Genomic DNA, 22389 nt, shown 5'->3' on the forward strand with positions numbered 1-22389 from the left:
GATTTTATTGCAATAATCAGGAATTAAAATCAAATTAAAATCAATTAACTTATGCCAGTACTAGTGAATTTATCGATTTTATTGCAATAATCAGATTTTGGACCAAATGACATACTTATACAATGGACAAAATGAAATTGTACTATTTCGCAAGGACCTAGAAAAAAAACCTGTCAAAGGTGATCTGGCTTATAACTTCTGCTCCAATTATGCAAGAAATAATTGCTAAAAACAGACTAAAAGATCCACCGGTAAAAATAAGAGAATAACGTCCCAAACAAGGAGGAAACGATTTATTTGGAAACTGGTTTCTTAAAAATTAGCATCTCAGTATGTCCAACTCTGTGCATCACTTTGTATGTACTAAATGGACAAAATGGTCTTTGTAATACTTTGCATTTTTTCAAGAAATATGTTATTATAGTTCCTACATAATTAGAATACTATCTCACTAGTAGTCAATGAACCGAAAATGAGAAAAACGATTGAGACTGGTTATAATATCAATAAATAAATAAATATCATTAAAAACCAAAACACCATGTCATTTTGTCCGTTCTTCTCCTATATACTTTTATGTGTTTTGTTTTGGGTATCAAATCTATTTCCTAGAACGTTGCTTTAATTTTAATATAAAGCATTGCCTTTAGGGAAGATTGCGAAATTGTTTAAGTAGTGATATCTTATTATCCAGATTATAATGATTAGATTAAAAATCCTATTTTGTGAACATGTTGAGTATTATATATTATTTTTATGTAAACGAAAACAAAATATGCGAGAATAATTCCTAATTATATTTAATATTTTTTAAACAAATATGTGGAACTGCTACCCAACGCGAGGTATAACTAATTTATTTTTGGATGAGATGATTGTTTCCGATTTATTTCCTTAACCCTTGATAAGTATCTGCAATTAGTAATCATAAACCGACACCGGTCTCCTGTAAAGCAAAATCTTCTGAAGTGCCATTAACGTGTTTATTAATACCGTTGCATTGCTTTGCATAATTATAATTTATGGAGAGAAAATAGAATTTTATTTCTGAGTTCGACTATATAGAGATACTCTATTTGTGATTTCAACTAAAAATACGCCATCTATTTTAGTTAAAGACGCGATTTTAAAATAGATAACTTAAGATCGCGCCGCTAAGTTTACGAATTGCGAGGTGTTTATATGTTGTAAAATTTCATTATTGTAGTAAAAATGATTATTATGTATTTTATTTCAAAACAATGTTCAATTGATAGATTTTACTATATTTATAGCAAAATTAATTTTCAACTTAAAATACTGAACTCTGGGAAAGTTTTCACTTTCAACCATAACTTTACTCTGTCTAGATGTCCCATGTTTCCTAAAATTTTAAATCAGGATTTAGATACGCCATGAAATGGCAATGACCATATATTAGAGTATAAAATTCATATATTTATTATTATTTCTACTTTTATAATTTATAATTATGATATAATTATTACTGCCTTATCCAGGAACTATTGATTTCGCTATCAATGGAAATAGTAAAAAAAATATTTAGAACCTAAAAGATAATAACAAAAGTGCAAAAATTGCATAAATTTAATATGTGAATTGATTGAATTAGAGTAAATGATTATTATAATTTCAATACTGGAGCAGTTTAATTTTTTAATATTATTAAAGTATTTGCATATTTTTCTGTAATTCGGAAAAAATTAATCGTTTTTTTATAAATAATCATTCAGCACAATAGTTTGTTTCGGCATTTATTGCTACAGAACGTTAAAATTATCTATTTGCTCATCATTTCTTCCTTGGAGGAATTTCTTGATGCTGCTTTTTTAAACTAAATTATTCAAAAATATATCAGATTAAAAAATTCTTTTGGTTTTAAACAATGTATGTATTATTATTTATTTAAACATTATTTGTTTGAATTTTTATTCATATATTTACATTTCAATTTGTCTACATTTGAAGTATGTTATGTTTCACTTTGTAAACATAGTTGATTCCGGACAAAACTTTATACGATGCATATGAAAGATCTTGTTTCCATAGAATGCAAATATATGTAATTCAAAAGAACAAAGTTATTTTGCAAACAATATTTTTCCTAGAAATATAATATGATTGCACTTTTCTTTAGAACAAATTTCGAGGTTGCTGGAAAAATGTTCAACGTGTTTGAAGTCAACAGAGTCATATTTTCATAACGACTTTATGGCTTTTTATTGTAATTTGTCACATATTATTTTATATAAGTTAAAAATGATAATTGAGATAACAGTGTTGTTTTTGTTAAATAAATTGTAATATATCTGTTAAAACTTGATAAATATCGGTATGCTATTTTGAAACGTTTTGCTTGAGTGATCAATTAGCGAGTTATTTGGGCCTTTCTGAATTCCCTTCATAATTGCTTCGAATTAATCATAATTTTGCTTCCTGGGATTCTTGTTTCAAGAGCATTTCCCTTGTCTTGAAACGATTACTGCTTTGTCGATGTGAAGAGTTATTTGCCCCTCGTTTCTGATTATTTAAGAGAGATATAAATATATCAATTCATGACATGTATACGATTGACTAACTCGTTTATTTAATTCACTAATTAGAAAATGAAAGACTTAATATTAATTTGTGAATATGAAAGCGATGTTTAATATAGGTTTTATGTTTTATTATACTATCTCCCATTGCTTAACCAAAATATTGTATATTTACAAAAAAAAGTTTGCTTAACAAAGTTATATGAGATATTTTATCGATGTAATGAAGCTTTTTGTTTGCATTATATTATAATTTGCTACACACATTTGGCAATATTTATATAGGGTAGGGCAAGACACAAAGGTCCAATTTGACTTTGAACAATTATATTGTGAAAATCAAACCAATTATATCACAGCAAATAACACATATCAAACAAACAACTATCTACTATATTCATTAAAACTCTCATAATTCAACATTGTAGAAATATTTTTTTTGATGTTTTTTAAAAAAAATGTTACCTGGTCCTTTTTACCCCATAGGCTGATGAAAAAAGGTAGAGCCATCGGGATCTAACTTAAAAATAACAATACATCTTGTAAAACAATTAAATAACGTATAACTTGTAAACTAAACAACAGTGCTCACAATCAAAAAAAGCGGGCCTTTAAGCTCCGCTCTACTCTTTATATATAGATATACAATATATACAATTACACGCAAAATGCTCTATGGTCATTGCGCAGGTTTTTATTTTGCTTACTATTAGTAAATATTGTAAAATTACCACTATTGCATTTGACGAGACTGGAAAATGACTACGTTTGCTTTTGTTTACTAACATTACGTAAACACAGATTAAATAAATTGTTTTCATATCAATTTGAAGTATTGTTTGCAATTACACAATAAACTGTGCTCTACAAAGACTAGCTGTATTTACCTATAAAATGATGAAATCTAGTATAAAACTTTATTATGATTCATTTCTTATATAAAACGAAAGAGTACAGAATAAACAGGGATGTAACATTTTTAACGCTATTTTTAGAATAAAACGAATAAAAACAATGTTGGCCGGGACAGTCCCGGTTTTCTGCGTTTACAGGTTTTTTATCCCAGTATTTCCCGAATTTTTGAAAAGTATCTGTTGAGGCTGTTAATATTAATAAAATTATGACGGTCTATCGAATATTTTAAAAAGACATATACGACGAGTGACGATGACTATGTTTGCCTAATGCAAAAATCCAAAGATGGGTTAAAAGGCTACTTTAATAATTTGAACCTCCTATTCACATGTAAGAATATTAGTAAAAATTTACGAAAATGAACTTTCCACTGTCTGGCACTAATGCTTAAGGAGAGGGATAAGTCCGGATTTGAAACAGACACATTAAAAGCAAAATTCTCATGTTAGTTAATTATGAAATTATAGGGAAATGATAGTATTAGTACTATTGGTTAATTATGAAGAAAATACTACTAAATTTTATACAAGGCTTAAAAGCAAAAAAAATATATAAAAAGTTTTGTAATCTCTATCAGTACATCCGTTAAAGTTCATCTAGATATAGTTATTTTTATAATATTCTTAAATAATGTTCATGTACATTTTTTGTTAAAATAGAATTAAAAAAACTCAACATATTTCAATATGGACTTCAGTCATATTTCAGTGTAATATAATTTGAATTAATTTATTAAATTCACTATCGTATGTCGTATAATTTTTTTAACAAAATTATTTGAAAATAGAGGGAGAAAGATGTCTAAGCAGCCATTATCTTGATTCTTACGACGTTATTATCGGGAGATAAACGACAATGTTTAAAAATGCATAACAAAAGTATTTATTTCATTGCTAGTACTTTTGGTAGGGCACTGTTGTTTAGTTTATGATACCTTAATATAGGTTTAAAGTATATGTTATTCAGTTGTTTTGTATTTTAAGTTAGATTTAACAGTTTTTTTTATATGACTTCTATAAAAGCTTACACGTGGGTGGGGTTAAAAGGAGCAACTGAACCTTTTCCCCTAGCAAAGGTGTAAACAATGAAAAATAGTAAATACAAAAGAAAATTAAGTTAAGAAAGCAATTCTACAAGAGACAAATTAAATAATTAGTTATTCTAACTATGCTGATGAATAATTCTGACGAAATACCAGATCAAGGTTATACACAGTGTTATGTCTGTAAAAAAATGTACCCATAAAATTTATATTTTGCATTGGTTGAATAAGGTAGCTATTATTTAGCAGAATCTCTTTTAAATTAAAAATAATTAATGGAGTAAAAAGGACCAGGTGACATTTTTAAACCGGAAAAGAACACATATCTACAATGATGAGTTAGCTATTAGTTTTACTGAACATTGTCAGATAGTTTTTTGTTTGATATGTGTTATTCATTGTGATATACATGGTTTGTTTTTCACATTATGACTACTCAAAATCAAATAGGATCTTTATGCCCCGCACTACCCTATCGCAATATAATAGTTCTGTTTCTACTTCTGATAAAGTCAGACGCATGAAAAGTCGATCTTGCCGTAGTGCTATTAGTAAATTACATTTTTTCGGAAACGATACTATGTGAATTATTACCTATTTTCACCTGAATCATACCTCGGCACGCACCGGCGCGTCGCAAACATCTCTCTAAGAATCTTCCTCACTCTGACTGCCGGTCCATTCATCTCCGGCGTATCCGTTTTCCACTCTCCCTCGTCGCGCTTCCCTTAAAAGCGACGATGCTCTCTTCACGAGGAGAGAGAAAGTTCGGAGTCGACGCTCTCCAATACTCATCCTGAACCATTCATCGCATGGACTGACTATGAGAGCAACGGGAAAATGATCGATGGACAAATAGTTTTTACATAGATCCTAAATGAATTCTTTAAATATTATCTATAAATGTAGTATAAATTAAACGCGTTATGATGCAACTAATATACTTGTATTTTTTAACCCTCCGTCGGTCGGATATTTACTTACCTTCTAACGGTCGGAATGGTCTGGCTAGACCACACATTTTTTCGTCTTGATTTTTTCAGTGATCTACAGCTAATGGAATTTTAGGAAAAGTCCAGATATTTTATGTCGATACGATTACTAAAAGTTTTTTTTTTAAAATTGAAGTCGAAAAAAGTCTGGCCAGACCACTCCGACCGGCGGAGGGTTAATCGTAAATGCTGCCGTAAAATAAATCAATGGCAAGGTTATATTACGTGGTAGTTTTTAAACAAAATCGTACTAAATATTGTAAAAATGTCATGTAATTGCTGTACGATCAGGCGTTTTTCACATAAAATGCAACTCCACTCATTTGTTATTAAACCATATCACAAAGATCCAGTTATCGTAACATCGTTTTTTGATATTTGTGCATTTTCTAGGTTGGCTTTTCTATCTAACTCGCCTAACTACACAGCAACCACATGGCTTTTAAGGCTAGTATTTAATACGATTTTGTATGAAAACTGCTACATAATATTGCCTTGCCATAACATTGGTCTTTTTTACGACAGAATCGGCTCCATAGTTTTAGAAAACTGTTCTGTGAAGAAAAATGTGATATTATTTTCTACATCGAAATATCAATCTGCGTTCTTAGAAATAACATATGTCCTCAGTATATACACTGATACCGTACATGCACATATAATTATTCTGAAACCCTTTGCTTGACCGATTACATGGTGTTAAAAATTTAAATTTAAATTTAAATGTTTTTCAATTTGATTTGAAAAAAAGGTGTTTTGCATAAATGCAAGTTGCTTGTACTTTCCGGTAGGTATTGACTTGACCCCACTTTTAAAATTGTGAAGATAGAGTTGTCTTAATTCTAGTGAATGAACATGCGTCTAGAACACACGATGTATGCCCTAAAACCGCGACTCATAATTTCAAACTTTAATGAATTTTTATAATTGAACCGCTCGTTGTAGGCAGCTAATTTTTTAGGATATCTATGTGAATGTTTAAAGTCGGTTCAGAATTTTTGGTTAAAACCAGGACGAAAAATTTGGAACTTATTTGCTAATTAGAAAGAAAAGAATCGAGCGATCGACGCGAAAAACTCATAAACGCGAGTACTTATCAAGTTTAAATTTTAAATGGGTGTTACCATTCTTGAAAAAACGTCGACGAGAAGTCAAATTTTGACACACATACATACACACATCTCTTCCTACTCAAACTTTTATACTACATAGTGTAAAAATGATGGTAAAATGTACAAGGAAAATAATGGGTATAAATAATGAATCAACATTTTACTATATCATGAATTACCTTCAGTTGTTGAGTGGTGGCTACTTATTCCATTTTACTTTAGCAATTAAGCCAGCATAATCCCTAATCGACAACTCCGCAGGGCAGTAAGCAACGGACAAAATTGAATTCCTAAATTGATATTGTTTACTATCGAGTATCTATCTAAAGTTTTAGTTAAGCCTTCCGATTTAACATAAAATGAAGTACAAAAATATTCAAAATAAGTTGTTCCTACTATTAAACTGATCACATATGGATGCATTAACAATTTTAATTAGAGACACAGATAATTAGCAGAACGTTTATTATAAAGTTAATCATCTGGAATCGTAAGAGTCGTATTTTTAACGAAAATATTAAATTAAGACTTATTAAATATAAGTAATATTACGCGGTACAAGAAATTTCATTATTTTTTCATTAACCATTATCAATAATTATTTCTTAACTGCAAGTTACTTCGAATCACTGTTATACAAAATCATCGAATTTATAAAGGTGTTTTCATTGTTTACCTTTGCGTTTGAGTTACGACGGTACTTCGAATCTAAATTACTTTCAGTTTGCAAAATGTCCATCTCAAAGACTCAAAATATGCAATTTAAGTCATCTACATCAAATCAAATAAGAAAAACAAAAACAAACAGCCACATCTGCTGCGCCTCACCGTTGCATGGTACTTCCAAACTCCATGTGCGGCACGGAGCTGAACATGATCTTGCATGTCTCTGAATGCAAGATTGCTGTATAGGCGCTGACGTTTTACATGAGACGAGACGATTTAACGTCTCCTCAATTTTGGAATATGATAAAGATAGTTCATATTTTGTCGTACAAGCCGTACATTAACCTGTTATTGCATTGTTAACTTCCCGTAGGGTAAGTTATAGTAGTCGTCTAAAAATCGAAAATGAAAATTTTTGCATATCTTCACGTTTCAGAGGTCTCTGAACCTTAGAAATGTGTGTATGTGCATGGGTGTATGATTTGTGTGGATACAATTTTTCGTCCATGGTTTCGGGCATAGGGATTAACCGATTTGGAATATTTAAAAAGCATTCGATTCCTATTGATGAGGAGACGTGCTGATTAGTTTTTGGCAAAGACAGGTCTAGCAGTTTTCGAGATACGGAACAAAGAGTGCAGAAAATATAAATTAAGTTTTTGAGAGAACAGTCCATCTGGTTTGAATTATTCAGAGAACATTCAGTTCGTAATGATGGGGAGAAGTGGTGATTAGTTTTTGGGAAAGACAGGTTTAGCCGTTTCGAAGACACGGAGACAAATGTGCAAAAAATGGTAATTTTTGAGTAAACAAAGCATCCAATTTGAATGATTCAAAAAACAGTGTGAAGAAACGTACAAAAATGGTAATCCAGTTTTTGAAATGACCGAGTATTGACGAAATGAAGAACTGATAAAATTTTTGGGAATTTAAGTCTAGCGGTTTCGGAGATTCCATAAAAAAAGTAAAAAAAATAGATCCCATAAAAAATCATTTTGCAGTCAAAAATTATTACACATATGCACGCACATCAAATTATCAGATATTTTATAGAGATTCTAGTAAAAGTACAAATTTTGTTTACATTTCTATAGGTTCCGTACCATCGTTTTACGTCATCGGATAAACGCAATGCGATTACTTTGAAACAATGTTCAAAATTTCAAAAATATTTCAAAATAAAAAAATGATTTTTTTTAAAAACGTCATATTTTTATTAAATATTCAACTATCTAAATTCTTAAATTTTTAATCTTTTTGAAAACAATGTAATTTTCGATATGGGAATTTCGAGCAATTTGCCTTAAGGCACAATGCCATACACCACTAGTTTATATGTATATCCAACTATAACATGCGGATCTAGTGTAATTCATGTTTTTAAGACATTGTCATAGTATATTAGTTTGTTAATCAGATTTTTAACTTCCCGTAGGGCAAGTTATAGTAATCGCAAAAAAATCGAAAATGAAAATTTTTATATATCTTTACGTTTCAAAACCTTTTGAACATTTTGAAATACCTTAGAAAAAATGGATAATGTGTGTGTGTATGTGCGTATATGTGTGTGTGTGCGGATACAAATTTTCGTCGACGATTTCGGGAACACGGATGAAGCTATTTGAATAATTCAAAAAACATTCGATTCGTATTGAAGGAGACGTGCTGATTAGTTTTTGGCGAAGGCACGTCTAGCCGTTCCGAAGATACGGGGCAAAAAGTGCCACAAACGGTAACTAAGTTTTTAAGAGAACGGAGCGTTGAATTGAATATTTCAAAAAACATTTTACTTGTATCGAAGCAGTTAAAACAGTACGATTGCTTTGGAAAAAAGTTCAGAATTTCCAAAATATTTCAAAATAAATGATTTAAGATAGAATGATTTAATATGGTTCGAAATTCTATTAAAAGTTTCAAATCATTGATCAACTTTTATTGATTATTATTATTGATTATTTTTAATTACACGAATTTTGAATTGCGGTACGGAAAGTTTCAGCAATTTGCCTTAAGGCACGATGTCCTAATTGCCTTAAGACAGAATTCCACTTACAGCTAGTTAATCAGATTTTTTGGCCACGGATTGTTCCGTCCAGAGCGATGTATCACCGCGCTATCGGTGAGTCGTCTGCTTCGTTCTTACGCTGCACCCCGCTGCGATCCCAACGTAACGCGCCCACGCTCGAAACCATTTCAATACAGAAGCAGGCTACCGTTCGTGTGACCAACACACGCGGCTACAGGCTACAATGCGAAAGAGATCCTCTTGTTTTCGGCGATTCAAGGAAAACAGACGACTGGGGAAAGGTCGTTAATTATCATTAAAAAAACTATGTTTTATAATGCAATTTTATTATGTTATACCACTCCTCTTTTTGCATGCATGTCTTTTAATATAATCGGTCAGAAGTTTATCACATATTCTATACGGTTCTAGACAGGTGACGTACGGAAAGTGAATGTTTGAAAAGAAAAACTTCCGAACTCGATCATAAGATGACGTCCGCGTGAACTTTATGTTAGTTTCGTCGAACTTTAATTGATATATGTTTGGTAGTCTGCTATTTCTTATCTTATTAGCTTTCAATTCATTATGTTATTTTCATAGCAAAATTTATGAGGATGTTTTGATTAATTTCTACATTACTTTTATTTTATTGTTACTTCTTTTCTTTTGTTTGAAAGATAGGAAGCTGTAAAGTGCGAGAGTTCTGAAAAATAATCTAGCTTAGCAATATATACTTAGAAACATTGGTTCACAATATCATATCATATCTTGAAATAATATTTGTTTTTTTTGCTGTTTTTCAAAAATTTGTTACCTGGTTCTTTTTGCCCCACAGGCGTGGTAAAATGGGACGGCCAGGGGACGAATAAGTTCAATATTTTATTTTCAATTTTAAAGAAATTATTCAACCAATGCACTGTATACAATTAAAAATTTTATAAATACAACTAAACTGAAATTAAGAATTAAATTCTTTCCTTTACTTTAAAATATTGTTTTTATAAATTCTTAACTTTACTTGTTTTTGAGATATCTGTGATGGACCTTTGAAAGCGATCCTTTAAGTCCCGCTCTACCCTTTTTAACTTCCCGTAAGTTATTGTAATGAGCCGAAAATCAAAATTGAAAATTTTTACATTTCTCGACGTTTTGAAGGTTTCTGAACATTTTGGCATACCTCAGAAAAAATGGATGTGTGTGTGTGTATGTATGTATGGATACAAATTTCCAGTCACGTTTTCGGGCACACGGATCAACCGATTTGAATGGTTCAAAAAACATTCGATTCCTATTGATAGGGAAAAGAGCTGATTAGTTTTTGGCAAAGGCAGGTCCAGCCGTTACGGAGATACGGAGCAAAGAGTGCAGAAAATAGAAATCGAGTTTTTGAGAGAACGGAGTGATTTAAAAAACTTTCAATTAGTAATGATTGGGAGAAGTGTTTATTAGTTTTTGGCAAAGGCAGGCCCAGCCATTTCGAAGATACGGAGCTAAATATGCAAAAAATGACATATTTTGAGAGAACTAAGCGTCCGATTTAGATGATTCAAAGAACTTTCATCTTGTTTTAACGAAATAATTGATTTTGGATTTTTTTTTTTGTATATCGAAAATAAATCAGATTTTATTTTTAATTCTGACTAAAGTTCTAATATACTTTAAACAAATAATTTTAACTTTGCAATTCAGTTTATATAATTCTTATAAATATTAGACAATGTTACAATATTAATAATAATCTATTTGAAAACATTCTGTATTCCTCGAACATTTTGTTACGGTACGGGAAGTTCCAGCAATTTGCCTTAAGGCACGATGCCATACACCCCACTAGTTTTAATTTTATTTTCTTTTAAAATTGTCATTTTAAATATACTGTACCAATGCTTTTACTGAAAATAAATCAAATATCAATTTTAGTATTAATAGCCACAACCTAAATTAAGAGTAATATAATATAGACAGAGCATTACTCTTGATTCTTCGAATTCGCATAAAATATCATTCTATAAAACAATGAAAAATGTCAAAGCTATTGAATTGCATTATTTCGAGCTTAAGTTTCTCAGTATTCTTGAAATCAACTGCAAATCTCATCCCATCGATTGATATTCGATATTCATGCAATAACTGTTTCTCAAATTTCTCGAACCCTGATTGTGAGATTTGTATGTAATTGGTATAAAAGCGAATAAAACTACTTGAGCTATCGCCCCCTGCCGCGGGGTGTGTTATCATCAGTTTATAATTCATTCTTGTGAACACATGTATCACCTATCGGAAAACATGTGCGCGGAGAACTAACACACTCTCGGCCGTACAAGAAACGGCACACACGCGCGCACCAACACGTTCGAAGGAACGCGACGCACACGTCAAATAGACGGGAGGCTGGCCAGACCTATTGTGATTATTTCGATTATATTAGGCAGAGGAAAAATAAATCCATTATTTTTGCATTAAATTAAGGCTTTAATTACTATAGTTGGAATGATCCGATTTAGGTCAATTATGCCTTTGTTCGATAACTTGTTGTCATTTTGAAGATAATATTATTAGGTCCATGATTGTATTTGATGCTGTTCATACTGCAATTTAGATGATTTTATGATCAAAATATAAGAGACGTTTGATGATGTTTACTTTCACGGTAATCGTCTAATATGAAGAAAAGAAAGGCATATATATTTTTTTATTAAATTTGTATGTCACAATCAGAATAAAGTATGTATCCTTATGAGTTACAGTGTATACATAATTTAAACCATAGCAAATAAACATATATTAAAATAAAAGAGAAACTAACTAAGTAAATTATAAATATTAAAAAAGAAAGAAGGCAAGACGGTGAAAAATAATAATTTAACAATAATAACCATTAATATAACAAACAATTGTTATAGAAATAATAATAAAAAATACAATAATAGAATAGAAAACTGTTAATCAGTTAACTAATTAATTAAATAGGTAAATTAATATAAAACATTTGGAAAGTTTCTCTTCAGTCTTCTTGAAATAGGGATCTCTAGCAGTGCTAAAACTATTGGTTTGAAAATGTTTCCAGTTGAAGGTGATGGTGAAGATTACTGCTGCTAATTACATTCGCAACTAGCTGTAAGTGGAATTCTGTCTTAAGGCAATTAGGGCATCGTGCCTTAAGGCAAATTGCTGGAACTTCCCGTACCAAAATTATTATTTTTTTAAAAACGATCAACATTTTTGAAAAAAAATTACTTTGAAAAAATAAGATTTTTGAGAAACTATAAATTGGACAAAAAATTACTTTTTTTGAAAAAAAATTTTTTTTTTAAAAAATAATTTTTTTTTTTAATTTTTTTTTTTTTGAAAAAATTTTTTTTTTCTTTATTTTGACATATTGTGGAAGATCTGAACTTTCTTTTCAAAGCAATCGTACTGCTTTAACTGCATAGAGACAAAGCGACGTAAGTCCCGCGTCGCTGTTTAACGCATAAGCATTGGTACGGAACCCATAGGAATGTTAACAAAATGTATACTTATTGTTAAAATCTCTATAAAATATCTGATAATTTGATGTGCATATGTCTAATGATCATTTTTGACCGCCAAATGGCTCATTTTTTTACTTTTTCCTCCATATCTCCGAAACCGCTAGACCTACCTTCATGAAAATTTTATCGATTCTTCATCTTGTCAATACAAGTGAAATGTTTTTTGAATTATTCAAATCGGACGCTCCGTTCTCTTAAAAACTAAGTTACCGTTTTCGGCACTTTTTGCCCCGTATCTTCGGAACGGCTAGACCTGCCTCCGCCAAAAACTAATCAGCACGTCTCCTTATCAATACGAATCGAATGTTTTTTGAATTATTCAAATCGGTTGATCCGTGTTCCCGAAATCGTCGACGAAAATTTGTATCCGCACATACATACACACACATACATACATACATACATACATACACACACACACACACACACACACACACATACATCCATTTTTTCTAAGGTATGCCAAAATGTTAAGAAACCTCTGAAACGTAAAGATATATAAAAATTTTCATTTTCGATTTTTTTGCGATTACTATAACTTACCCTACGGGAAGTTAATAAATAAAGTGCTAAGATCATTGTGAATAATTTGATTGCTGATGAACCAGGGTGCATCAGCAATTTGTCTTAAAATCAAATATTGTATTTACTGGTACAACCTCAAAGTTCAATGGAAGGCATATGTATTGGTATTTTCTGCTGATGTTTGCGCAATAGGTCTTAATTATAACGACGAAATGCTGCTTGATCATTCAAATGTTTGATCTGGTTGATAATTTCACTCAAATGATGCTATTATTTAGTTCCCGTAAATAAAATGTTTATATATCTTTACGTTTGAAAGGTTTCTGAACACTTTGGCATACCTTTGTAAAAAAGTATGATTTCATCGACGATTTCGGCAAAAAGGATCAACCGATTTGAATAATTCAAAGAAATATTCGATTTATATTAAGCACGTGCTGATTAAGTTTTGGCAAAAGCAGGTCTGGCCTTTTCGAAGATACGGAGTAAAAAGTGCCAAAAATCGTAATTCAGTCTTTAAGAGTACGGAGCGTCCGATTTGAATGATTCAAAAATATTTTATTTATATTAATGAATCGAAAAATTGATAAAATGTTTAAAAAGGGCAGTCCAGTGGTTTTGGAGATCCAATAAAAAAGTAAAAAATGCAATTTGGCTGTCAAAAATTTTTATTAGACATATGTGCATAAAATTATATGTTATAGAGATTGTAATAATAAGTACAAATTTTGTTTATTTTTCTATGTGTTCTGTTTCACGATTTATAATGTTCAATCATTAGACTGCAACGCGGCGCTTACGCGCTTTGATATTGCGTCTCTAAAACAGCCACGCACCGCAATTATTTTGAAAAAAAAAATCAAAATTTTCACAAAAAATCAATATAAAAAAAAATAAAATACGTCATTTTTTTTCAAAAATTTCGAAATTCACAGAATTTTTTTTTTCAAGTTATCAAAAATATTTGAATATAAAAAAATTTAATTAGGGTACGGAAAGTTTCAGCAATTTGCCAAGGCATGATGCCATGTACCACTAGTTCTTGTTCTAGTTGTGTCCTCTCCAGCGTCGTGTCTAAAAGGAAAACGCACACAGAAGCAGCATCGCGACTGGCACATGTACTTTCACGAAGCGCTGCTTCGCCTCCTTCCCCGTGTTCGGTGACAGCTGATTTGAACTGCGCCGCGCAGACGTCGATCAGCCATTGGTCGCAGGGAGCGTGACGTCACGAATGTGACGCCTGTCCGGCCAATAGCGCCGCGTTAAGAACGCCGTTAGCATCACGACGTGTTTTCCAGAAAGTCGCTTGCTTCACTGTGTCTCAGACTCGCACGGCGCTCGCACGCGATACAACATATATAGTTCACATACCGTATCGAGCCGATCTCGTTTATCTCAAACATATTCATTGGAAAACTCAGGTGCAAAAGTAAATAGTAAACGACAGTCGTTTATAACGGTGTGTGGTGTTGACAAAATATAGATATTATTTTTTATTTGAAAAAAATTCAAATTTGTTCGTTTTGTTTTTCGTCAGTGAGAGTTCTGGATATCCTTTTCCCATTGGAAAACTCTGAAAGTATAAAAGTGAGAAGTGACAACTGAACTGTTTTATTTTATTTTGATTTTTGTTTTCATCGATAACAAGTGTTCTGGAAGGAAACGAATCATCCGATTCTTTTCGACTGAAGACAGAAAGCTCAAGTTCGTGGTATACATAAGCTTTCGGGGTCGCAAGGACATGAAGCGTGTACGTTCTTGAGGCAGCACAGCCTTAAGGTCAGTAGTTATGATTGATCGAGCGTAGTCGTTTCGAGTGTCGTTTGTGACCTAAAACGTATTTGCATGGCACTTCACAAATGACCCAGGATCGGTTGTTAGACGAACCCTTATTTTGCCTGATACTCATAATATTATATACTTCTGTGTCTTTACTTGAGTTATATGTATTTCTGTATTTGCACTGGGGCACAATGCCTCGTGCTAAGCGATTCTGTTACGGATGAACGTTGTCATATCATTGTTTTCACAACTATGAATGATAATTTGTATTAAACAAACATATCGAACGGCTGTGCAAAGATGATTCAATTACTCTATCAAAATACAATTGACACATTTACACCTCGCGAGTAAACACATTCAACTTTAATGTTCTCTTGTAATTATTAGCCCGGTTTAATTTTTTTCCTCTGATAAACAAGATAAAATGATTTGATGCCGTCTGCAATGAGTTTCCCGCTTTTTAGCTATATCAAATGGAATATTGATGCTGTGCATATAACCTAACAAATATTCAGTAAATATATCAAATACGAGCATCACTAAAATGACGAATCATTTTTTGTCTGATTTCAAAAATCTCGTGCTGAATAGATACCAAAATCTTGTTATTATCATATCTTGCCAAGTATCTCCAGTGAAATTCACTTATCTTTAGCAATTACTTTAAATGAATCAGTTAAGATAATTCAATTATTGATAAGATAATTAATAAACAAAATTTCAGTTACACAACGGTTAGATTATTTACAAATATTATTGTTTTCAAATTGCGTGGAAGATCCATTCAATTCAGACACTAATTGTGCAACCGATTATTGCAACTTGGAAAATCATTTTATTGAATTAATTGTACTAAAAATAAAATTATCACAGACTTTATGTGTTCTATTATTAGATTAAGCATTATATGTATCGAGAAAAGTAGCAAAATCGTAAATAAACAAGTCAATTTTAGAATACACCGGAAAACTTACGTGAAAATTACTCGAGAAATTTTACGAAAATTATTTGCAAACGTTATGCATTTTATTAGCAATACTTTTGTCGAAATCAATAATATAATATTATTTTAAGGTCTAAATAATATAAGGTTATTTTAAATTTATAAGACATAAGACATAAAATCAATTGTTCATAAAGTATGAACATTAAATCTAAAAATAATGTTTAGCAACGTGCTCTTTACAGTGATGATAGGACAAAAAGGATAAAAAATAGTTAAACGCATTTTTATTTTACATTGGGCTTAAAATAGGTAATTAGGATTATTTTTAAATCTTTGGTTTTGATTTAATTTCCTTGCTTGGCTGCCTGTTTTCATAGCTCAGACTATGCAGGAGTATCTCATTTCTGATGGAATTCTAAAAGTCTTTAATGATTTATTATTACAGGATTGATTTCGCAATATCAAAATAATGATTCAAAAGTATCATGTCTAGTAGGTAATCACATTTTAACGATGAAATTTTGTCACTTTCTAATATTTGTACAATGTGTATATTACTGATTGGTAGAGAGCGAACCGTTAGTTGTAATTGTCATTGGCCAAATTTCGATTCTTTGATTCTACAGCAAAATTTCGGGTGAAAGTTTAGCGTGACATACACACCATTTTCAAGGACGTGTATTTTGTGTATATTTTTTGGCAACAGTCCATCGAGTATAATGTTTTTAAAACAAACGTTTTCTGTCTAGCTAGGCGAATTATTATCCGCATATTGGAAAATTTGAAACTAATTTAACAACAGCCATGCATGTTTGATGCTGAATTACATTAGTATTGAAGTTAACAATCTTAGGAAATGCGATTTTAGTTTTTAGAATATTGAAGTAAATTTGAAAAAGTATATAAGCCCATGCTCAAATACAAATATTAAATACTATATGGAGTTTAATCTTATTATTTTAATTATCTCGAAATATTATGTACAATAATATATTTATACGTTTTGGAAATACAAATAATGAATAATTAATCTAATTAATTCACATTTCCTTCCAATCGCATACATTTAAATTTGATAATGTATAAATACAATATTAATCGAATGCAAAATCATTACAACAAATAACACATATTAAACAAACAACTATCTGACTATGTTCAGTAAAACTCCTAGCTAATTTATCATTTAGAAATGTGTTTTATAGCTATTTCTAAAAAAATTGTCACCTGGTCCTTTTTATCCCATAGGCGAGGTAAAATGAGGCAGCCAGAGAGCAAACAGATTCAATGTTTTATTTTTAATTTTAAAGTTATTTCACAAAATCATAGCTACAGTATTTAATCAATGCAAAATATGGATTTTATGGGTATATTTTTACAGAGATAACACTGTATATAATCTTGATCTGGTATTTTATCAGAAATAACCATTAGCATAGTTGGAATAACTATTTAATTATTTTACTTCTTGTAAAATTGCTTTTGTTAACTTGATTTAATTTTTATTTACGATTTTTATTGTTCACACCTTTACCAGGGTAAAGGTGCAGTTGGTCATTTTTACCCCACCCACATGTAAGTTTTTATTGAAGTAATATAAAAAAAAACTGTAGATTATAACTTAAAAATAACAATACATCTCATAAAACAATTAAATAACGTATACCTAAAAACTGTATTAAGGTCACGTAAACTAAACAACATTGCTCAAAACCATAAATACTAACAACGGAAGAAATTAATTTTGTTTTGGATTTTCAAACATTTTTATTTATCTCCCGCTAGCAAAGTTGTAAGAATCAATGTGATGGATGGTTGTATATCTTTTTCCATCTACTTGTTTTGTTTGTTTTTAAAAAATTCTTAACTTCACTTGTTTTTGAGATGTTGGTAGAGAACCTTTTTACCCGCGGACTTTTAAGGCCCGCGCTACCCTGTATTACATACTATATTAATTTATTACATAATCACAACATTCAAATATTATAAAAATAAAAGCTATTTTTTTTAATTGATTGGTGCAACTTCTTATGCCTTACTTTATCATGAAAATAGTATCAATATTAATCGAGTGAGATTTTATGGATATAAAATTATAATAAGTGCAATTAACTAATATACTTGTTGGCATTATGTTTCAAGTAGTAGATCTCACGCAATCACATATGGAAGATAATTGTTGGCATATAATACAAAATCAAAATAGTAAAATTATAGGCCATGTATCATGTATATCTAATGTCACTTGTATTATTTCATATAAAGCTTTAGAACCTATGGAAAGCTAATGTTTATCAATAAGAGCAACCGCAACTCTTATCAAACGTTTGCTTCCAATGATCAATCAAGCGTTCGCATTTTTTTCACTGACCATGTTCCTAGAAATTTGACTCAAGCTATCTTTCTGTTGAAAACATAATGATCATTTGTCCTGATCTGATTTTTAAAATAATCTAGAGGATAATGAGTCATATCTCGTTAATTATTATTTTCTGTATTTTATTACATAGATTATTGTACAGCGAGGTAATTGATATCACGTACACATGTAAATTATATGTTATAAATGTTCAACAATTTTTATATTTTTTTTTTATTTTTAAGTCTCATTTACGTGTGTTTAGTCAAACCAATTTCATTTTTTCCGTAAAAGTAATTGTAATTGTCTGACTGAGATACAGTATGTATGTATGCATTATACCAAAAATTAAGAAAATTGTAGAAAAGCAAAAAAGTAAAAAACAGAATGTGAAATAAAATTAAAAAGTAAAAAAATACTTGGATAATAATTATACAGCTCTAATGAAGATAAATAAGATATTGCTATTGACAGGAAGGTTAGTAACCCCTGGCAATGCAGTCAAGCGTAGTAACCATGAAATATGAGTAGCCCTACAAAGTCATCACATGTTCCTCCAATATTTATACGTCATAAAAGTTTTTTCCTTTTTGTGATCACTTTCGTTTACAAGACATGCGGTTCCAAATTTCTTCGGAGTTTCGAAGAAGCGTGGCATGCCTTACATAAATCAAGATTACGCCTGGCTCTGAAGTATTCACATTTGATTAGATAATAGCAAAAGTATTGTTACTTTATTATTACATGCGTTATATATATATATATATATATATATATATATATATATATATATATATATATTATATGCATTATATATATTAGAATGGTGCTTATTATGGATATTTTCGAATTTCTTTGCTCCTAAGGGATCAAATGCTTCCAAATTAATAAAAAATCTCTAAAGGTTTTAGCTCTTAACATCAACATTTAGATAGTCCGCAATTCAATTAAAAGTTTCGTATATTTATTAATCTCATATATCATTAAGTAAATTCTTATACCATTTTATGTTGATATAATATATACAGATGGGCTTTTATTATCGGACGTCCATAATTGTTTTTATAAAGTTTATTTGTTATTCATACGATTCGTCTAATATTACAGCTTTGATTCAGTGGAAAATAATTATAAATTATCAAAACTAAATGAATAACTTTTTATAATTTTGGTAAATTAAATAACGAATCTAAATGACTTACAGTTTGATATCAATATAGGGTAGAACAGGGCCTAAAGATATGCGGGTAAAAAGGTCCATCACCAATATCTTAAAAACAAGTGAAGTTAAAAATTTTTTAACAACAATATTGGAAAAGCAAAAAAGATGTATAACCAGCCATCACCTTGATTCTTACGACTGATATCGGGAGATAAACGGCAATATTTGAAAACCTATAACACAGTATTTTCTTTCGTTGTTAGTTCTTTTGGTTGTGAGCACTGTTGTTTAGTTTATAAGAGTTTAATATAGTTTTTAGGTATACCGTATTTAGTTGTTTTATAAGATGTGTTGTTAATTTTAAATTTGATTCAGCAGTTTTGTTACATAACTTCTATAATAAATTACACGTGGGTGCAGTAAAGAAGATCAACTGAACCTTCACCCTGGCAAAGGTGTGAACAATAAAAAATAGTAAATAAAAAAGTATACCAACTTTAGAAAAAGCTATTTTACATGAGATAAATTATATAAATTGTTATTCTGCTGATGAATATTTCTGACTAAATATTAGATCAAAAATAAGATATATTACCTGTTTGGCTCCTGGCCGTCCTATTTTACCCCGCCTATAAGGTAAAAAGGACCAGGCGACAAATATTTGAATAATAGCCACAAAAACACATTTCTATAATTAGCTGGAAGTTTTACTGAACATAGTCAGATAGTTGTTTTTTTGATATGTGTTATTTGTTGCGATATAATTGGTTTGGTTTTTGCAATATAATTGCTTAAAGTCAAGTTGAACTTTTGTGCCCCGCCCTACACTAATAATATAAGGATTTTAGAAAATTATTAAAATTTTTGCTATAGTTTCACATAATCTTTTGCTTTTATATTATCAACTCGGCTGCACCAGCAACGCAGATTTGAGTCACATAACTGAGACATAGACTTTTTTAGTAAGTCATGAGAAACGAGGTTTTATTTTTTCAATTTTCACATATGTATGTTTATATATATATATATATATATATATATATATATATTCATGTATGTATAAGTCAATCAAGTTATTTAAGTTATTTTGCACAAATTCAATAAATTGAATATTTGCAATATAATTGACAATACAGACGGTTTCGCATAATTGTTTTATTAATGCATGAAATGCGTTTGGTTTGAATGGTTTGAATGTACAAAATGCACTCGGTATGCGCGCTGTATTCGCGACAAGTAAATGCTAGAGCACCTCTCAAATTCCCACTTTTCCAATCGCTCGCTTCACACCTATATAGTAAGACTAGAATAGGAACAATTAGAAGACGTAGCGCCTATGAAATGTTTGGAGTATTTCTCTGTAACATGCAAAAAACATATAATAAAGCGATTTTGTTGTGAAGCCTAAGTACATCAACAATAGTGTACATAAAAATGTAATTCAAAATTATTTAAAAAATATATAGATTGGAATGTTTGAATTATTAATGAAACGTATAGTTAAATAAAGCGAATCATAATTGCTATAGTTTTTTTACTTCGTGTTACTGCCCGAATCAACATAACTCATCAAAATATATACCAACGCCAAATTCACATACTCCAATATGGGTAGTACTGTCCTAGGGCAGTTCCGTGTGCTAAGTTAAACTCTAACTCGATCTAGGGAAGAATAGTGTGAGAAATTTCCCATTGTCATGTTACACCGCAGTGCTTGAAATGGGCTATTTTCAATTTGAAACATATTTTTGATCTATATTTTCAAGTACAAATGGACATCGCTACTGCACGATGTTAGGTTATCCTGAACTGCAACATATATATATATATATATATATATATATATATATATATATATATATGTGTGTGTGTGTGTGTGTGTGTGTGTTAAAAATTTTAATAATTTTGATGTTGAAATATGTGAGATTCAGGGCAATACTTCTTCAGGGCAATACATCAATTAAAAATTTGTAGGAACTTATAACATTTTTAATGTTTCCGTACATTTCGACACATTGTTTTGTGTCATCTTCAGTGGAATGTAACTGTAATATTCCTAATTATTTCCTAATAATCATTGTTCACAAATGCACTACTAAAACAGTTTTTGTCACTTTAAATTGGAACAACAATATAATTTCTTATTGTAGAATACATGTCGCAAAGTCGATGTCCGATGCAACAGTAAGTCGCTTACTAAATATATAATTAATATATATTCAACCTGATGTCTATTTTTAAGTGTCGAAGTACAATTTTATAAATATTATATTAATCAATGATCACTACTTGATAGAACTATCTATAAAGCGCAATATACCAGATATTGCGCTTTATAGATAGCGTTAAGAAGTACGAACTGCATATTGTGCAATTTAATCTTTTTCTATTTTTCAACATCTTCTATTGAAATATATACCACAACTGAACAATATATTTCTTAAACAACATTTACTTAAATAAAGAAATGAAAAAAGCGTGTGCGGGGAATTGTGTGAGTGAAAAAATGATTAATAAAACAATATATCACAATAATCATTTTAAAATTAAATTCGTTCATAAATAACTGATTTGGGAACACTAAAATTTAATGACATAATTTATTATGATGATTTTGATTAAGTAAAAATGAAGTTTAGTATTTTGTAATTCATTTTCTTTGCCTATACATTTTTGATATTCTTTCTTACAATTTCTCTTTAGATTTGAGTAAAACGTTTACCATGAACGCTCGTACTAGGTCACCTACTAGAAGTGCTAGCCTTACCTTATCACGTGTAAAATCGTTTGTGGAAATTATCATCTCG

General features: G+C 30.3%; 1 protein-coding gene across 4 annotated transcripts in view; it reads left to right on the plus strand.

Annotated features, from left to right (window-relative positions):
• Positions 1-22389, plus strand: part of LOC113377246 (myocyte-specific enhancer factor 2) — a 345797-nt gene that overhangs the window by 285050 nt on the left and 38358 nt on the right. Inside the window, exon 1 of one of the 4 annotated variants that reach the window (XM_026617495.1) lies at positions 14665-15109. The exons of the other annotated variants lie outside the window; for them this stretch is intronic. The gene's annotated coding sequence lies outside the window, so the exon portion shown is untranslated. Of the gene's footprint in view, positions 1-14664; positions 15110-22389 lie in introns of those variants that run through there. 4 annotated transcript variants of the gene reach the window in all.

The sequence above is a fragment of the Ctenocephalides felis genome, unplaced genomic scaffold (assembly GCF_003426905.1).
Source record: "Ctenocephalides felis isolate EL2017-DRISC unplaced genomic scaffold, ASM342690v1 CF-g0.4_SCAFFOLD_01886, whole genome shotgun sequence".
In the NCBI taxonomy this organism is placed as follows: domain Eukaryota; kingdom Metazoa; phylum Arthropoda; class Insecta; order Siphonaptera; family Pulicidae; genus Ctenocephalides; species Ctenocephalides felis.